Source organism: Bombus affinis, chromosome 7 (assembly GCF_024516045.1).
Source record: "Bombus affinis isolate iyBomAffi1 chromosome 7, iyBomAffi1.2, whole genome shotgun sequence".
Lineage (NCBI taxonomy): Eukaryota > Metazoa > Arthropoda > Insecta > Hymenoptera > Apidae > Bombus > Bombus affinis.
In genome coordinates, this window is record NC_066350.1 from 1,279,305 (window position 1) to 1,298,265 (window position 18,961).

Here is an 18,961-nt window from a genome sequence, read left to right on the forward strand (position 1 = left end):
AAGAATACAACCGAAAGAAATATTGCTAAAATATGTATATCATTTATGATGAAAACTCCTCGGCAGTTCACAAATAAAGAGGACGCCGTGGTACGACCGTTTCGCGAATTATCAAGACTTGTTACGGTATGAAACAGACATAGCGCCTGGCGTAATTACATACGTTTGTGTCGTTAGTGTTTCAGTTTAACATGTACTGCCCTAATCTCCGATACTCCGTGAGGTGCATTGTACCTGTACCGGTACGAACGTAATAACGTCGCGCGAGGTCAATGACGTAATTCGATGGTGACCATCATACAGACCGTATGCTTCTGTAGCGGCACTCGACAGTAAACTTTCCAACGGTGTCTGTCTCGTAGCTCGCTACACAAAGACCCAATTCTTCGGACAAAATGATTGCTAGATGTCGATACATTCTTACAGAATATTTTCAGCTAGCCTAAGGACCCGCTAAAAATCTTAGGATTTATTTAGCTAAGGTCCTCCAAAGGGACAAATAACCTTCGTCTTAACAGTTCCTTAGTCTATCACCTACTACAGGAAGACACGAGAAATCTACTTTTTCTCATGTACGATGTTTCCCGCTAGCAACTTTCTCTCAAGGGCAGTTAGCATCCTTTTCCAACGACCAACACAAAATTCGCCAATTAACAACGACGTTCATTTCCCTCGCTTTCCGAACCAAGGCTTTCCTCAACGAATTCGATGATCTCGCATCCTTAGACACACCCCATCATAGTTTTCCTTTGCAGCAGCATCGTGACGGAAAGTCAGTCGCTACACAGTCGTTACAGTCGCAACGGTCCGAGTCAATCAACAATCCAAATTTTCGGCATGCCGAGCAATCATCGTCTGAACTTATTTCGCGTATAAAAACGCATCGACCAGTTGTCGAATTTGTAACCGCGAAACGATAATAGTAACCGCGAGTTCTACCCATCGGTGTACATATACAATATATGGTTAATAAATATTTATTGTTAAACATATTCGAGGGTTCCTTCAGTACCTATCACGACCTAATCACCTCACTACTATAGGGTGTCTGAATTTTAATTAGATGTAGGAAATACGGATGAAAATAGATTTAAGGAAATTACTTTGAGAATTCTGTATTTTCTTTACTATTGAACGATGAATAGCTTGTAGTTACGTATCAAAGGCTAAGTACCTTGACATACATAGTCAAAGGTCGATACTATTATTCAAGTTTATCAATACCATTAATATTGCTACTTAAATTTATTAACAACACTAATATTCTTACCTAATCCTGCTTTCTGCAAACAAATACTTAAGTAAACACCAGTTGAATGTTTTCGATCCTATTATGATAAATGTACCGTTTTAAAAATTAGAGATTTAGTAATATTGTTTTCCAATTCTACATAAAAATACAGTCTGTAAAAAAGCCTGTACTCATAAAAAAGCAGAATTGGACACAGTGTACAGGGCAGAGCGGTCACAGGCGCCATAATGGCGGTTTAAGGGTCAGTGAATAATTATAATAAATGTCGGTCACCAAGTTACGTCATCTTTGTAATGTTCTATCGTCTCGGATAAATCGAGTCATAAAAAGGAATCTTTACGCTCTCTTCATTTCTGAATCCTTTCGCTGCACCAACACGAACTTCTTAAACACTTATTTCAAAACGATTGCTTCGTTCTTTTCATCGCCCTGTCGCGTGGGCTTCGTCATTATACATCGTTGTATTTGATTTTATATTCGATAAAACATTTCCGACTTTCGAAACGTTGCATCTAGCTGCAAAATATTATTATTAAGCGCAGGCAAAAGCTTCTTTGAAGTTAGTTTACGGGTTTCAGAGTAAAATAAAACACTCGTTGAAAGTCAACATGATCAGTCAAAAAACAGTTTCAAGCTTAACGAATACAAAACGAACTTCATAGAACATTCTCAAAATTCTTTATTTTAGTAGAAAATCGATCACCGATTGAAATTCTGGAAAAGAAACGAATCACCGTGAAATGCCGTCGATGGCATGAATTCTACTTGTGTTGCTATAAATTATCACAGTTTTCGAGATTCTTTATCAGACCCGCTGCTCACTTTTATCGTGACATTAGCAAATTTGGCTCTTAAATTTCGCGAACGGTTGCGGGAATGTTCCCCATTGAGGACACGCGATCACGAAATAGAGGATCAGAGTTAGGAGACGAGCGGCGATTAGTCAGCAAAGCGACAAGTGTGTTTGCGACGAGACTCGTCGTTCCCATCGCTGCGTTTTTTTCCTGTTCTTCGTTTTCTACTGCCTCCTCGGCTCTTTCCGAGTAAGTCCACCGGTGTCTTCGTTCCCTTCTCGCGATATTGCCGAGCAGGATGGAAAAGGTACACCGTGTCTCGTGTTAGATACTGAGAAGTTAGCATTCAGCGCGTTCCAGTCAAAGATAAGGGAATTGGGTTCACAGTCAGCCGCAACATCGCAGACCACTTTTTAATTAATGCGTTGCCTACGCTCCGCGTGCGATTCAAAATATTGAAAAAGCGGGAACGGATCAGCTAGATCGTGTGGAAAGACGCGCTTGTAGCTGACATTCTATGTCAGTTTATTAAAGCTTAACTCTCGAACAAAGATTCCTTTTTTCAATCTTTTTCGCTCCCCTGATTAAGATAGTTACAACTATCCGCAAGTTCCTGAAACTCCTAACGATGTCTGTGTCACCAACAACGAAACAATTCATTGTATTATCCTCTACAGTCCTGCATTTATCTTCAAATATTTCAACACTCCCTTCCGTTTCGTCGAATACGTATCTGGTTCGAGCGTTTGCAAACAGAATGTAGCCGACGCGGCGTGACGCATCGAGAAATGGAGAGAGAGAAGAAAAAAGGTACGATGCTGTTTCAGAAAGTGTATTACTCATTCGACACGTGCCATTGTGTTCCACGTCACGTAATGCGAACGGAAAAATCTCATATGTCGCGCGATTTCGCGTAACCGAAATAAAGTCAACGCAAATTGGAAGTTCGTCGAGTTCTCGAGCTCACCTATGCGAGTCGTTGAGATTCACCGGAAAGCAGGTTTCTTCCTCTCCTTCCTGGGAAGCGAGTGTCTCTCCCCGTTTTGTAATTCTTGAGCAAATAATAGCACCAAAAATACACACTGGCATGTGTGAAAGACCTTAGAGAAACTCGGCATCCAGTTCATGGAATTTGTAAAACCTTAAACAATGAACGGGACGCGTTGGAAATTCACACCGGCGGGGCGCGGCGTTCGGTCGGACTCGATAAGAGGTAACGGACGGCTTTTGGTGAAAAAGAGGGCAACCTGGTTGGTACTTGAAACGTGTTAGCGTTTATTCACTCCATCAAGCTGATAAAACATCGACTGTTCGAAAAAGAACTCGATACGTTCCAAATACTTTAACGATGTATGTATAACGACGTATGATGTGTAACGTAGCGTTCATGTGTACTATTAATGTGAATTTCATCAATTTTATCGTCGACGTACGATAAAAAGGATTCCTACGAATCGTCCGATTCGATTTGCTTTCTATTCGATTCTCTTTCGATACAGCTATTACGTCTTTCAGCTATCCTTGACAGCATTTCCATAGTAGTTAGCGTTTCTTCTAAAAATATAAATAGGTCTCGTGTGAATATCAATCTCGTTGTTCTAAAAGGAAATTGATCTACTTTATTCCTATGTACAAGTTACGTCTTTAAAGTTACAGGATAAGACTTAACTTTTCACGTAAAAAGTTCATTTGAATGCATATCGTTGATGCAATAGTCGTATCATGACAGGCAAATATTTTATCGACTGTTCATGATCTTTGGTACACCTCACCGTTCCAGAAAAAGAAACTTTCCGCAGTCTCCCTATAAACGGGAGAGTAAATGGTACAAGGTGATATTAGGAAAAGTGTGCTAATATCAGTGTTAATGACAGTGATAGTTAGAATCACTAATAAATTACACTATGTTGTTGTATACTATGTTTTCTTAGTTATTTCTTGATCAGTCTTACGTTATGTACATCCTGCGTTAGTAATGTAAATGGCAGTGTTTCATAAAATGATCGTTCACTGTTACGTATCAGTTGACGTTTCTTGGTGATATATATATATATATATATGTATGTAGGTCTACGTGACGTTTAATGGCTTATTAAATACTTCCAATCTTATGTCGCAACTCGGAAACCATGAAACTTGTAGTAGTTCTTAGCGAACATTTGATAAAATTTTTCTAAAAGTATTGTTGCAGCTTTTGGAAGATTTCGTGAAATACTTACAAGAGAGAACGATTTTTCCGAGTTCTCTTTGATAGCTTTCCTTCCTTCGTAACTAGATTATCATGTCGCAAAGTTTTCCAGCCGCAATTAGGAAATTAAAAAAATTTTTAAGAATTTGCGTCGGCAAACACAAGTCCCTCCGAGTTCGTGGATGCAAACTATCGTTCGCGGTGTTAACGAAGAAAAGTCAGGTCGGGACATTATTTTCTGTTAATGAGGGCGACTGCATGAGTCGTAAATAATAGTTAATAAATTTTTTGCATGTATATTTATTAGTGATCCGAGATATATCGCTATCTAAACCATTCGACAATAAAAATTCAGTCGCAAGCGATAATTGTTATCTAGGAAACCTTTAGATATATTCAGGAATGGGCCTTGAGGGGCATTATTTATTCAGTAAGGCAAGAGTGCATGAAATAGTAGAATAGTAGCGATAATAGTAAACGATGAAAAGTGTTGGTATTATGCAAAAAAAAAAAAAAAAATGAAAAAAAGAGAGGAAGAGGAATGAAAGGACGAATTGACATATTTAAAGACGTCAGACGTTCGTGTTCTTTGAACAGCTCAAACATGTTTCACTGCTAGAAACCATCCATACCTCTGAATGTTTTATTCCTCTCGTTTAAAATAGAAGAAACTATGTTTATCCTTTATTATTCACGATATAGGAAAGCGAGACTTTAGCTAACGTAACGAAATCAAAATTTGTTATTATTTCTATCGTTTATCAAGGATTTGAAGTTTGTAATTTTCAACGTCCACCGGAGTGCTTCCAATGTATAATAATTACGTTAAAGGAACTTTTTAATATTTAGAGATTTTAGAGGAATTTTCTAATTTCGAAGAAGACTTTCCTAGAATTTGTTCTTATATATCCTTTTTGAATTACGAAATGCTTTCATGAAAATGAAACATGATTATGATAGAAGATCATCAAAGGGTTGAAGCAGAACTCAATCATAAAACTTTACCCGTGCAAACACGAATAAGCAGAACAGATTCTTTATAACACCTTGCGAAACAAAATTAGTGTATTAATTTCGAACGATTACGCGCCGAATCGAGACAAGATATTGCAGCTGATACTTTGGAAAGAAACAATGCGTTTGATCCGATTCCAAAGCAAATTTGATTACATTTTAACCAATTGCTAATCGTGGTTAATTGCATGTCAACACAGTAACATAATAATGAATTACTGCCTTCCTGTGCAAATGTGTAGCGACAAATTTGCCGGGACAACTTTGCCAACTTACCCGCAACTCAATCTCGGTGTCCCTCTACGCGATGCTGGTAATTCGCGACACTTCAAAGCCCGTACTTGTTATAGTTTAAAATGATTGTCAAAGTTGTATCGGTCGCACGAGATTGATTCAACGAACGACGAACTGTGACCAGCGTTATTAATGTTACTAATATTTACGATTGTTGTGTATAATCGGTTTGCAACGAGCCAGTTAGTACAAAGTGGTATAAAAACTATTATTTACAGCCACTTACTCGTTTTAACATATTGATGGGAAATTATCAATTAATATAATACATACGTTAAACTGGTTGCTATACATTTTTTCTCAAACCGTAATTTTATAACTAAAAACTATCGAATCGAATGTTTTGCAAAAGTCTTGTTGCCAGAGTACATTTTCATCTACGATAGTGTAATCTTGATAAATTGCTTTTTCATTAATCGAAAGCGTATTTTGTTGTTTTCTTTAAATATCAATTAATGGCCTAAAATATACCAGGTAATTCTATCATAGTTTAGAGTAGCGTTTCGTAGAGGATGTCGGATAAAAATCAAATACATGGCTTTACTCTTTTCTGGTATCAATTATACACGATCACCTATCGATCTTTGGTCATCCATGAGCAGATCAGGCCGCGCATTACACGTGGCGTCGCGTCGAGTTTAAAAATGCGAGCGTATGAGCACAGAGATCGGGGGAAGCCGCATTTGCGGTTCGTGGTACGTGGGTAATCTCATTCTCTGTTCCGCTACCGTGAAATTGTAACGTCCCCCCCGGGCTGGCTCGATTTAACTCGCGATCGCTCCGACTCCGACTGCGATGTTTCTTCGTGCCACTATCGACATCGGTCCGTTTCCCGTGAAAACGAAAGTTTCCAGTGTAGTCAAACCGATTGAACGACTCGATTCGACTTGATTCAAATCGGTTCCAGAGAGGATCGTTGCGCGGACAGCTTTAAACGCGTGCGGGAAATCTCAAATAATTGCCGTGACGTCTTGTTGTTCCACGGTGCTGCGATCCTTCACGATTTCCAGTGAACTTCCTTTTCCATCGGTCTATCCAATTAATGAGCTGTTAATAGACGATCGACTGTAATTTCTTATACTCCAGGATCAGTGAAACGTGCTGCTCGATTGACGCACCGCACCGTCTTAGAAAAATTTGGTTGAAATGGATTATTGTTAATAACGTTGACGTTGTTAACGTTGGACGATAACAAAGAACAAAGCCAATTATAGCTATAAATGTCGAGTGTAAGGTTCTTCAAAAGAGTCGAGACTTTCTTTGTTATTTCTATCTGAAGTACGCATATGCGTTGCTCGATAAAAGATAGTTTCATGTAATAAGATGTTTAATGTTTTGGAGCTAGATTTTATAAACTACAGAAAGGATGTAGTAGTAGAGAAAATGAAACGAAAGATTTGTTTGGTATTTTACGAGTTCCATGGATTTTCGTGATCTTTTTACATATAAAGGGTACAGATATCGTAATAAAATTCTTTGACAGTGAATTATATAATAATCATAGTTTCTGTTAATTTCTACAAACAAAAAATTATAGCCAGAAAAGATGAACTACATTTATCATCGTATTTACCTTTTAATTATTTGCCTTCCCCCGCATATTACATTACTTCCCGAATACAACAACGACTTTGATTCCAGCCCGAGATTACATGTACATAATGGCGCATTAGCGCTATCTTCAGTTATAAAAACAGTTGAAAAATCATTTCTTCTGGCACTTCTCATTTAGCTGGTTGACGTCGAGGTTCATGCGTGACGAAACAGTTGTCAGTGACTCGAAACAAATAACGCCGTAAATTTTGTCAGTCTACCTTTTTTCTTCTTCTAAGTTTTCTCTTCTTCTTTTTTTTATATTTTTTCCTTTCCTTTCGTTAAGTGAAAATATGTCGGTGTTAATTTACTCGAGTTTACAGCATTCCGCGCGTCGTGTGTTTCAATTCACGCCTAAGTTTCTCCCCTACGCTCTGGGCTCTGGTGTTCGACGAGCATCGAAGCCACTAGAATACGATTCGCTTGTGTGCTCGTGTACGTTTCCTCTCCTTCTGGATGTGCCACATATGTCCCGGTGAAAATTTTTACCCGGATATACTTAACGAATTTATTTGTCTTAACAATTTCCTCCCGCCAGAATGCACGATCTAACGTGTTTTCTAAAAGCTCGCCGCGCTCTACTTCGTTCCGAATGAAACTGTTATTTGAACATTCTTCCGTACAGATTAGTCGGCCGAAGATGATGATTTTCCTTGGATCAATGACTCGACACGAAGGATTTGGAAAGTTAGAAATTTCTGTGCAGTGTGCACGGTCGTATTGTTGCAAATTAAATTTAAATTGAAATTAAAATTAAAGACATTGGTATTGATTTTCTTTCTTTTCCTTTCATTAACTTAGAGAATACATTTTGGAAGTTTAAATTTAGAGCCAAGCTTCTGAAACAAGTATGTACATTGTATATACCTTTCACCATATATTACAAATTAGCCGGATCCTTTTCTAGAGTATCTCTAAAGATGCCTGCAACTAATCGGTAGAAATCGAACACCTCGCAAATGTTCACAAGCAATATGATAGATTGTTGAATATCTATTCGAGAAATTATGCAAACTGGTTTGCATTTATTAGGATGGAAGGCCAAGATTTAATTTCAAAGATTCGCGGTAGATTCTTGTGTATATTTCTTTCTGTTGCTTCAATGTGAAAATATTTAACACATCGGAAGAATGTAAAATTTTTAAAATGTAACGCCGATGTACGCGTTGATGTTGGTAATATTCTAATATTTTTATCGTTATTCGTATGATCGAACATCCTACTTATAAAAATCTTCGACAACGGCTCAAAACAATTTAACGCGACAAAAATTTCTCGACTATTCCTCAAACTATCGCGTTTCCCCTTTTTCATTATCGTCTGAACTTTGGACACGACTGTCAACGGTTACTTACGTAAAGACGAAACACGTCCCTGCATCGTGGTCTCTTGAATTAATGAACGGAAAATATTACACTGAATTTTCTGCGCACACCTATCGTTACTCCAAATCTGCGAATCTCGGATCGTCTTGTTACGTTGACGTGACTCTTGCAACTGCGGAGCACAGTACGACAATCACGTGACGGTTTTATTACGCAACTGGATCGCTGGACGGAGACCTTGATTACTCTTACACCTTCGCGGATATTTTTGCTTTTCATTTTTTTCCAAGCAATCGTCCGATATTTATTTTTTATTCAAAAACAATCGATATTTGCTGCTTGTTTCCGTTCGTTTCTTGATGGAAAATATTTCAAACAGTGAGTTTGACAGTGACATGAAATTTTAATTTCTGAACGCCTTTATTAATCTTGTTTTATATTTGCGTTATTATCTTCGATTCCTGTGCTTTTATAGCGCTACTGTAAATTTTCTATTTGACTCGCTGCGAGATTACCGATACAATTTTCCGTTGAAAATTTACCAACACGGAAAATTGATTTACCTGGTTCTGTCGGTAGCTTTTAGTTGACAAAATAAATTCATGTAACGTGGCGTTTTTCCTATCGTTCGAACGTAACAAAAAAATGAATACTGTAATTCTGAAGACTTGTATTGCGCAACTCGATCGGTGAACGCAGGCCTTGGTGACGCTTGCATCTTTACCGGCATTTTTATTTTCATGGCACGCGGCTATGAACAACTTTTCCTTTTCATTCAGGTGCAAGGTTCGTCTGGTTATTTAGAAAAATACTTGTTAACTTGGAAGATATTTCCAATCGACAAAATCCTTCGCGATAATATGCTATCTCGATTGCGTTTTTATAGAAATCGTATGAAATTTTAGCGACGTTTGAGAATTTTCTTAAGTAAACTTAGAACTCAAATGAAAATGAAGAATGTACTTAGGAGAATAGTTAAAAGGCACAAATTCGCTTAGTTTCAGTAACGAATTGATTTTTTAAGAATGTCTTATCACTTATCAATGTAACATGTTGGAAACGTGACATGCAAAAAATAGATAAGCAACAGACTAACACAGGTGCGACTGAACATTACAAAGGATTCTGAACTACTGTCTCTAAGGTTAAAGTACAAGGATCGACTTAATTAATTGCAAGTAATGTACGTACGTTCCACACAACTTACGTACTTCATAAATGACACATTTTGTTCGGTTCACTCGAAGTTTAAGACTATTCCAATTGCTTTTTTCTTTCTTGTTTTAAATAGGGAAATGTTAAGCGAACATTTGAATATCGGTTTCGCTTACGTGAATATTATACAAGCGAGTATTAATTCTCCGTACGTTTTGTATCGTGCGATAATGAAAACGTTATAAGTTCTATGCGATAAAAAAGCCAGCTGTATCGGCGTGATCGAAATAACGTCGCGTCTGTATAGAACTTCGATAAATTAGGCTGTACGTTAATCTATCGATTGTGAGATACGTAATCTTAATCACAGTTTTAGAAGCGTAGCGACGTGATGGCACCGAGCAGAAAAAATACTATGTATATCATTCTCGTGCCACGTTCTATTTTCCATGGTGTTAATTATCGCCAATCAAGAATCTATACATCTAGACGAGTTTCGAATCACTGAAATTTGTTTTGCAAATTCATTTTAGGTCGACGAAATTTTTAATCTTCGCTATTAATCATCGTTAGTGAAGGATGCGTATTTTTAAATGGATTTTAAACGACCACAATTCATTCGAAACGTCAACGATTAGAAAAAAAGAGTACGTTAAAAACGGAAAATATCGCGGTATTGATGCACATAATCACTATGGCACTCAAATAAGCGTGCACTGCGAATTTTATCACGCGATAGCCTACACACTGACTTTTACAACAAAGATGACGGTAACGAACGTGTATACGGCTAATCGTTCCGTTCGTTAAGTAATCATAGGTAAGTTCGTCCTTCGTCTATTATCTACCGATAGCGTGCTCGCGTTTCACCGTTCGCGTTTCATTTTTAGTCGTTCGAGGTAAAACTAAACCTAATATTTTTTTATTTAAAAGTTAAAAAGTTGATATTCGATAAAAAGTTCTTCAGAAAGATAATATTGACAGTTGAAAATATTGGTAGTAATTCTATTCTATAGGATGTATGTTAATATAATAGTTTACTTAAAGACTTGGTAATTACACGAAATATCTCGTGATTAAGGTGTTTGTATAAAAAATTGACTTCTCCTGATGTATGGTTTTTGGAGGATGATAATTTAGGAGAACTGTTTGTTTCGTACAAGCTTAAACGAAGAAAATTTAAAACGATAATATTTAATTCAGTACTATATTTTTGCCACTCCGTTGTATTAATTCTTCTATACTTGCTTTCCCAAAATATCGCCTAAGTCATAGCTGTTCAGCCGATAACCCGTCCTAAAAACGAAACTATATGACCATCGATATCCTAACAATCGATCCACGTTCTCAAAATATGAACCAATGACGCAGTTGCGCGATTCAACGCCGGAAATCTCTGTGTTTACCGGGTGCAGCAGCGTTCGCGTTTCGAAACACGTTTGTGGAAAATCATTTCATAGGGTTATTTGCATAGCGAGTGTTAATCCTGTTCATAATGTTCGCAACGTTTCGAGCGGTTTGTTACGCCGTACTGAACATCATCGTCGACAAATGAGCCGCGAGTCGGTTGCAATAGCCATTTTAAGACATGGAGAAACGGTAAACTTTATGGAACAAACGTACGAAAACGAACATGATTTGCATTCGTGTAAGTAACATATCGATTGCCTATTCTTTCGTCTGATTATCGAGAAGGATTCTTTGCGAGAGATCTTTTTCGCAAAGAAAAATCATACAATTTGATTAAAAACTCGGAACGAGTCGTGAAAGACTTGGAACGAATTAGATTTCTCGATAAATAGTTTTAGAGGCAGAAAAGTTGGTAATTACCCGACGATTCTAACGAAGAATGTTTTCCAATCTAGAAGAGGCGAAGTTTACTGTGCCCGGTTGGAAACTTGTTGCGCACCCTCTGCGCCATCCAGGTCTCCCGTGCAATTAATCTTTATTATGAAGTAATTCGATCACGAAGAATGATTATTAACATATAGTACGTCTCGATTGGGTTTGAATATCGTTCGGATGCAGGTTTGAAGGAGCACCGCGTCATTACGACCGAGCATGAACGCTCTCTTTGAGGCACAGTACGAGGAAACGTAATATACTGCAAGTTCGCAATGTCTCTGTGTCTCGTGTGTCTCTTGCATTCGTTTTACAGCTAGTTAAACGTATCGAGGAATCAACGATATGTAACATTGTAACGCGATTCTTATCGGGAATCGTGACAAATATTAGCAGCGGCTGCCCGATACGGTAATCCTGTCACGGTGTGTTTCGATTCGTTCTCTTAATCGGCTCTAGCTAAATATCGCTTATCGGATACCTCTATTACGAGCGAGCGTGCACGTACACTCGATACAAACATACGTTTATGCTCTAAATCCAGGCGTTACTGACAATTCCTCCATTAAATAGATACGTCACGACATAAAACTTTTTCTATCCACTATCTTTCCAACCTGTTTTATCTAAAATTTCAATTTGAAATATATATATTTATAGCATTTGAAACTAACAAAATCCATCGAAGCTGAAAGTTTATGTTAGTTATAGAACCCTACTTAACCCTACCCTGTTTAAAAAGAATCAAATAAAGAAGACATATCCTCTTACTTGTACGAGCCGTGCTCATCTGCCAATGAGAATCACCAAATGTAGCCACCTCCTTACGTTTGCCTTCGAGTGAAACACCACAAGAATTTCCAGGGATGGAAGGTCAGGGGGGAAAAAGTTGCGTAGATGCGTGGTGCGGTACGGAGGAGTTCGCTCGCGGCCAAGGAAGAGCACGTTCGTCACGTGCTGGACAGCAACGCCACGTTTACGGTCCGATCGTCGAGAAGCGACTGTGCGTTCTCGACTACTCCACCTCCTACCACCTAGCAACCCTCCCCGTGGAGAGGGCACACGCACCAAGAGGCCACGTTCTACTACTGACACACAAACGATCGCGCCATAACCGCGAATGCAGATATCAAAGATACGTATGTACATACGGTGTTTTTATAGCTACATACATAGGTGTAGATTGTAGATCCGGTGTGCGCGTGCGAGCATACACCCGAACCAAGTACAGTCGGGCCTGTGTAAACGAAAAGCGCATTACCGCGGGCTCCGAGAACAGAAACAGAAAGAAATGCAGGTAAAAAACGCACAGTTACGTCGGCCACGTGTGCCCCTAGCCAAACTTTGACGCTACGTAAGCTTATGTCCCAGTGACTCTTCCCTTTACAAGACGGATGTGTCGGAGTGGACAGGGTACTGGACGAAAATGTAACTGTCATTTTGTGGTTTCTGAACCTGCTTGTAACAGCATGGCTAAGGACAATGCAATGTTTAGTTTGATGATCTTGCAGGTATCTGATGGGTCGGTATAGACCATTTTTCCGAGAAATCTATATCGCTTTATCGACTCTATTTTAATAGTTTCCAGCCTAATATTAGCCATGAGCGGAAGATGAAGACAGAAGTAGTCTCGGACGCGAACCCTAGAGTTCGTTAATCAACGATAATCTAAATAAAGAAAATACCATTGATCTATGAATAATCGTCATTTTAAAATTGTTATCATTTTGTCTAATACGATGCGTTGGTTGGTGCATCTGTACAACAATATATTCGGTTTGCACGTGCATATGCCACGCTCGATGCAATTCCATTAGTTCGCTTTCCAATGACAAACGCAAGTGCATCCGAGCGATGGACGATCGTTGCACGCATAGTGCGTGTCGTAGACACTGTCACGTTTGCACGCAAACGATCGTACACGAGTCTCTTTGTGTACCACGATGACGATCCTTCGGCCTTAGAGACAAGACAGGATACGCTACTTCCTAATGTTGCTCGGTTACCGCGTGCATCTCTTCCGTGTGAGAATATTCAAACTTTGAGTCAAAAGTTTACTTCAATATCTGTTTTGATATATTTTGGATCATTAAGAGAAAGCATGACTGAGTACAAAGGTAGAATCGCGTTGGTTAAAGTTTTAGAGACTTCGGAATTACATGAAACTGCTAAATAGCTGAAATGGGAAGAAAAAGTAGAAAAATATCTAGCTTTATGATATAAGTACTCGTGGAAAATGAATGCGAGCTTTAGCTCCAGAAGTAGAAGACGAGGATATTGAACATGTTGAGAGATAATTAAGTTACCTAGGTTCCTAGAAAGTTTGTTTTTTCATTTCGATCGATGTTAAGCTTTTTGTCGGATAAATTTTTAGACAAAAGCTTCTTCAGCTAGTAAGTAAAAAATTAATAAACGAGGGTTAATTTCAGCAAGATATTAATCCGCTTTAATGTGTTTTGAGTAATATAAATATTTATAAACAAAATTCTAAAGTAATCAGACCGAAGAAATTGCATAAAAATACGATGATACAAATCATACCTTGTGATAAATGTAGTCTGCATTACATGCAGGGTACAAAACGTTCAAACGAGGATACAATTTTTTTAAACGAACAAATTGCACGAAGATGTCCTTCCACGAGATGAACTTCGCAATGTATATACACTATTACCATTTTGAATGAAACTTCTGCATTCTATGTATTCACCATAAATCGTTACACTCGCTAGAAAAAATTTATAACGTGGAAAAAGAAACCATACCGAATTTTGTACTACCTTCACTTTAGACAACATGTTGCAAACCAAACATTTAAATTTTCTACGGTTTATGATATGTCTATGAATATTGCTTCGATTTGTTAACATTATACCTTTGCAATAAAAGAAGCGAAAAGAAGTAACCAGTTGAAAGGTAAAAATCTTGTAAACCGTACGTACGTTGCTAAAAGTAACGGAATATTTTCACGTCGCGAATCCGCACTTTCAGGAGCGCATAAAGATTCATTCAAAAAAAAGTTTTCTCTGTCGGGCAAAATGTGTCGTTCAGACGAAAGAACACCGCAGACGTAGTCATGAATAATGTAATTAGGCCAGGCTACCACCTTTTCCGTTGGGATATGTTTGTGTACGAATGTATAACGCGTCACTGTTAACGACAGGACATTTTTATCGGCCCCCATGTGAACGGGTGCTGCGGGCGCAGCTGAAGGAAGCCAGAGTGGAAAAGGTACATTACCGGTGACATTATGATAATCACGGGATTGCCCTCTTCAGCTTCTTCCCCCACTGGCATCACAGTTAGCGTCGTTTTTTGTGGGTACGAGCCCACCTACGAGGAATTTCCTTTTTCACCGAAAGAGTACTGTTTCGCCGACTGGAAACTAAGCTGGTACGTCATTCGTGACACAACACGTTTGTCCATATTTGTTCACGTTTGTCCACGTTTGTCATTAAAAAGCGTCTTAAGATTTTTTGATAACTTTGAGAACAGCGATTGATATCATCGTATTTGAAAATGAAGAAGAGGTTGGTGATAACAAAAGCTATATCTAATGAATAGATCGCTTTGAAGCTATTGAAATGTTAATTTCATATACAGATCCATATATGTTGTAAAATATGTTGGAATTTGGTTCCAAGAATGGTGGAAAACATTTTTACTTGAGCATAGTTATTAGTTTGTTAGACCTATCGCACAATTAGATTTCAGATGGATTTAGTTAACAGTTTATTTTTCACTATCTCGGCACAATTACAGCGAATGTTTCGTAACATACTTTATCAGATTTTCTTCGAATTTTACCGATATAATGCCGAATTATGCTTTTATCGATGAATTTTAGTCGATATCCTCGCAAGCGAAGCAGCCTCTATTAAAGCGAACTTAATCCATTTTGTTTGATTCATTGAAATTTTCAATCGTGTACCACCGGCTATTCGAATAAAAGAATAAAGGAAGCAATACTGTTTCGTAAATAGTACTTTGTTCTCGACTGAAATTTCATGGCGGTCGTATTATTAAAAGCTATCAACTAAAGTGGCGTTCAAAGAGATAGCGTGGGGCGGTGGTTCTAATATTAACGAATAAAAATAACATTTAAGGGTTTGTTCTACTGACCTTTTGGCGAAATTCTTAATTAGACGAACAGAGTAGCGATAGACACGTAAGCGAAGTGAAAGCTCGCTCGACCTACATTTATAGCCATTCCTGGAGGGTAGTCATAGACACTATCACCCCCGGAGACTAAGCACCCCCGTTATTCAGCCTATCATGCTCTGATGCGTTATCAACGAAAACGAACCATTAACGTTGGCACACGCTGGTTACATCGGATCGATGCGTTTCCTTTTTTTCGTCAATCGATAAAACGTTTAACTCGTTCGAATTAATTACGAGAAAAGCGAGATAGATCAAAGTTTTTCGATTCGCTCTTTCAAGTCTCCAATCAGTTTTGTGCAAGGTTTTTTAACTTCGTGTATCAAAGTTTAGTATTTTTTCAGAATCAATCATTTTACGATGTTTTAAATATCACAGGAATTTTCTCCCATCAAATCTACACGATTTTTATCGAAACACTTACGCAGCAAAACTAATCGTACCTTTTCCAACGACTAATTCGATAACGCTTATTTCTATTTCGTAAAGGTGTTATAGAACGAGGTCGGTCATTTATCGAGCTACGTTTGAAAACACATAAGTGCTAAATGCAAGTTCAAATGGTATTATGGAATGGCAATTAACGTGCTCTTATTAAGTAATATGTATTTAGCCAGTACGAACGCGATTACGACAAAGTGTCTCACAGTTAACAAATTAAGCTGATAGTTGTATTAATAACTATCAACGCAGTATTATATTCATTTTCGAGAGGCTGTATCTGCGCGTAACATGTTTCACCTCCACATACTTATACGGATACAGGGTCACGTTTTTAATTCCTTCAGCATACATAAAAAACGGGCACAATTCGTATCATACTATAAATTAATTTAGCATTAAGTAATTTACGATGCATTAACTGCGACGATTAAAAATGATGCCTCGACCACTTATATGTCGCAAACCATTGTCGGCAAGGAATGACTCATTGCGACGAATTTTATCTTGCTTAATGACAAGTTCTTACGCGATCGCACTGATGGAAACAGTACGATGCTTCAGCATCTGATTAATTATTAAAAGTCGAAGTGGCGGAGGTCACCGGCTACATCCGGTGCTCGTGAGTGGCACAATGTCTTGTGATCGGTCGCGTTGAAGCCACACGTGCCCGACCCCATCGCGATTATGTAGAACGACTAATTTTAATTCGAATAACCGCTAGGCACGAATTTGAAATGGTACGACAATAAGAAAAATGTCGAACAGAATGAAACGTTTCTTTTTGAACGGTGCTCACAACGATAATGAGGATGAACAGAGGGAGGTTTAAGACCAATCCTTTGTTGGTCCAAGATATGAAATAAAGTGCGAGGCTATGGTTATCGAGCTTATCTCGCATTCCTAGCGAACGTTCTTACCGTGGTACTGAAACAGTGCAATATCGAAGTGGCCTTTTCAGCCATCTCCTTCTACGATATTTTTCATTCTTTATATCTTGATACTGCCAACTTCGATAAACACTCAATAATTTTTTTTATCCTTCTTTCATTTTCTATTTTGTTTTCTATCATTTTTAATGGTATCAGTTATAAGCGAGAAAGAAGATTAGATCGTCTCGTGTTTAATTTTGAAATTGCTTTCTTGATTGGCGAAGTTACGTAACTGTTTTAGTTAATAATAATTAATCCGGAATAATTTGTCCTCTCGGATAATCCGAACAATGTATCTTTCTAGTTAATACGAATTTAATAAACTACCTACTCTGACAATTAATTAAACTTAAAGAGTCACTCGTTCAATTTGTTTTGTCCTAAAATATATATGCACGTCTTAACGCGTAATTTTTTCGTTTCCTTGGACAAGAGTAAATATTTCTTTCAATAAAACGATGTAGCACGCTTAAGATAAAAATTAGTTAAATGTATTTTCGTTCACTTGTATAAAATATTGAAGTTATATATAATTTTACGAGCTACTGGTTAGAAGGAAATAATCTAGCATAAAAAGTGGTTTAGCCAATTAAACATAGGAACGGAATATCTATTATGCTAAGATACTGTAATTGAGGACTGCAGTTTTCGCGATGGCAGATGTGAGATTGCTTTCTCAAATAATTTTACGACATCAAAGAGCAGTTAAACGGACTACGTTATCTCTATATTAGTTAATAAAAACATACAAATCGACCATTAGTTGAAAATGCGGAAATTCTGAGTCTCGATAGTCTTTTAAAATATTTATATACTATATAATTTAGCCATATATTAAACAATGTCAAATTGCTTCTTGATTGCATTAGATTCACGGAAAATATCCTACTGACTCATTAAGCCATTCATTTGCAATCTTCTGTCAATCAATTTGCATAGTTGAATATGGTCTTTTAACACTGTGGTTATGAAAAGGAATCGCAAAGATTCGTTCGATATTTCTTTATCGTTATTTCCTTTAAGAAATACTTAATCCTTAATAGCATAAGCAATGGGAATAATACTTTCGGTATCTTGGACAAAGAAATAAAAACGCTAGCTTTCGTAAACCCTTCCATGTTCGTGTACCAAACTGCAATCTTCTTACTTTTCGATCGTTCGAATTACGATGGCAAAAATGGCACACGGAAAAAATAATCTCGAATTGGGCGGGAAGCGGTAGCAAATGGGTGCTGCTCTTCATTCAGGTTACACAACGACGCGTTACATTCGCGTCTAAACGCTTGCGTCACTTTCGAAACTTAATAACGCACCGTGGCAAGCAATTTAATGACACTCGATCGCGGTTTATTATTGCGATGACCTAACAATGAGTTATCGTCTTTCGAATGCTAACAGGGTAAAAGTTACGAGTCGAAGCAGGGTACGTGCTTCGTCGATCGTGCAACTGATTCTTTACGATACATTCATTGTCCAGATGGTTTCCATTTCCATGTTTCTCCCTTTTTCATTTCCATTTTGTCGAGGCGTGTAACACTCGAGAGAGACGCGTTTGTACTTACACGATCGTTTCTGCATACATGGTTGTCGGTGGGTTCAGGGAACTCGAGTTGCTCGTGAGCTCAGAATGAAATGGTACGCGCCCAACAGCTGCGTGAAAACCACGTGAAATTGCTTTACCTATTGCGACGCAATTTTTGTTGTTACGTTGGTTATGGTAAAAGAACGTCGCACCAGGAAGCTAATGAATATTATTCAGGAATACATTTGTAAACGGAACTCGCGTACTGCCTGCTATTCCATTGATAGATGGAACGCTGAATAATTTTCAAACGCGTGAAACGCTTCTTTCAATGTTTTATGCTTGTTTTACGAGACAGCGAATTAAGAAAGTTTGTTGTAACTACGGTAATGCTATTAAGTGCCATTGATTTAATATTAATTGTATATGTAGAATACGTCAACATAAT

General features: G+C 37.9%; 1 protein-coding gene and 1 long non-coding RNA gene across 4 annotated transcripts in view; both read right to left on the reverse strand.

Moving 5' to 3' along the window:
• LOC126918338 (thyroid receptor-interacting protein 11-like) overlaps window positions 1-18,961 on the reverse strand; it is a 45,439-nt gene that overhangs the window by 20,870 nt on the left and 5,608 nt on the right. The window contains exon 1 of one of the 3 annotated variants that reach the window (XM_050726122.1): window positions 12,229-12,565. The exons of 1 other annotated variant lie outside the window; for it this stretch is intronic. The gene's annotated coding sequence lies outside the window, so the exon portion shown is untranslated. Of the gene's footprint in view, window positions 1-8,490; window positions 9,418-12,228; window positions 12,566-18,961 lie in introns of those variants that run through there. One more of the 3 variants, XM_050726123.1, reaches the window with a different exon arrangement.
• On the reverse strand, window positions 5,782-8,484 carry LOC126918434 (uncharacterized). The gene is made up of 2 exons (XR_007711335.1): window positions 7,116-8,484; window positions 5,782-6,668 (listed from the first exon to the last, which is right to left on the reverse strand). It is a non-coding gene; the product is annotated as an uncharacterized LOC126918434 (long non-coding RNA).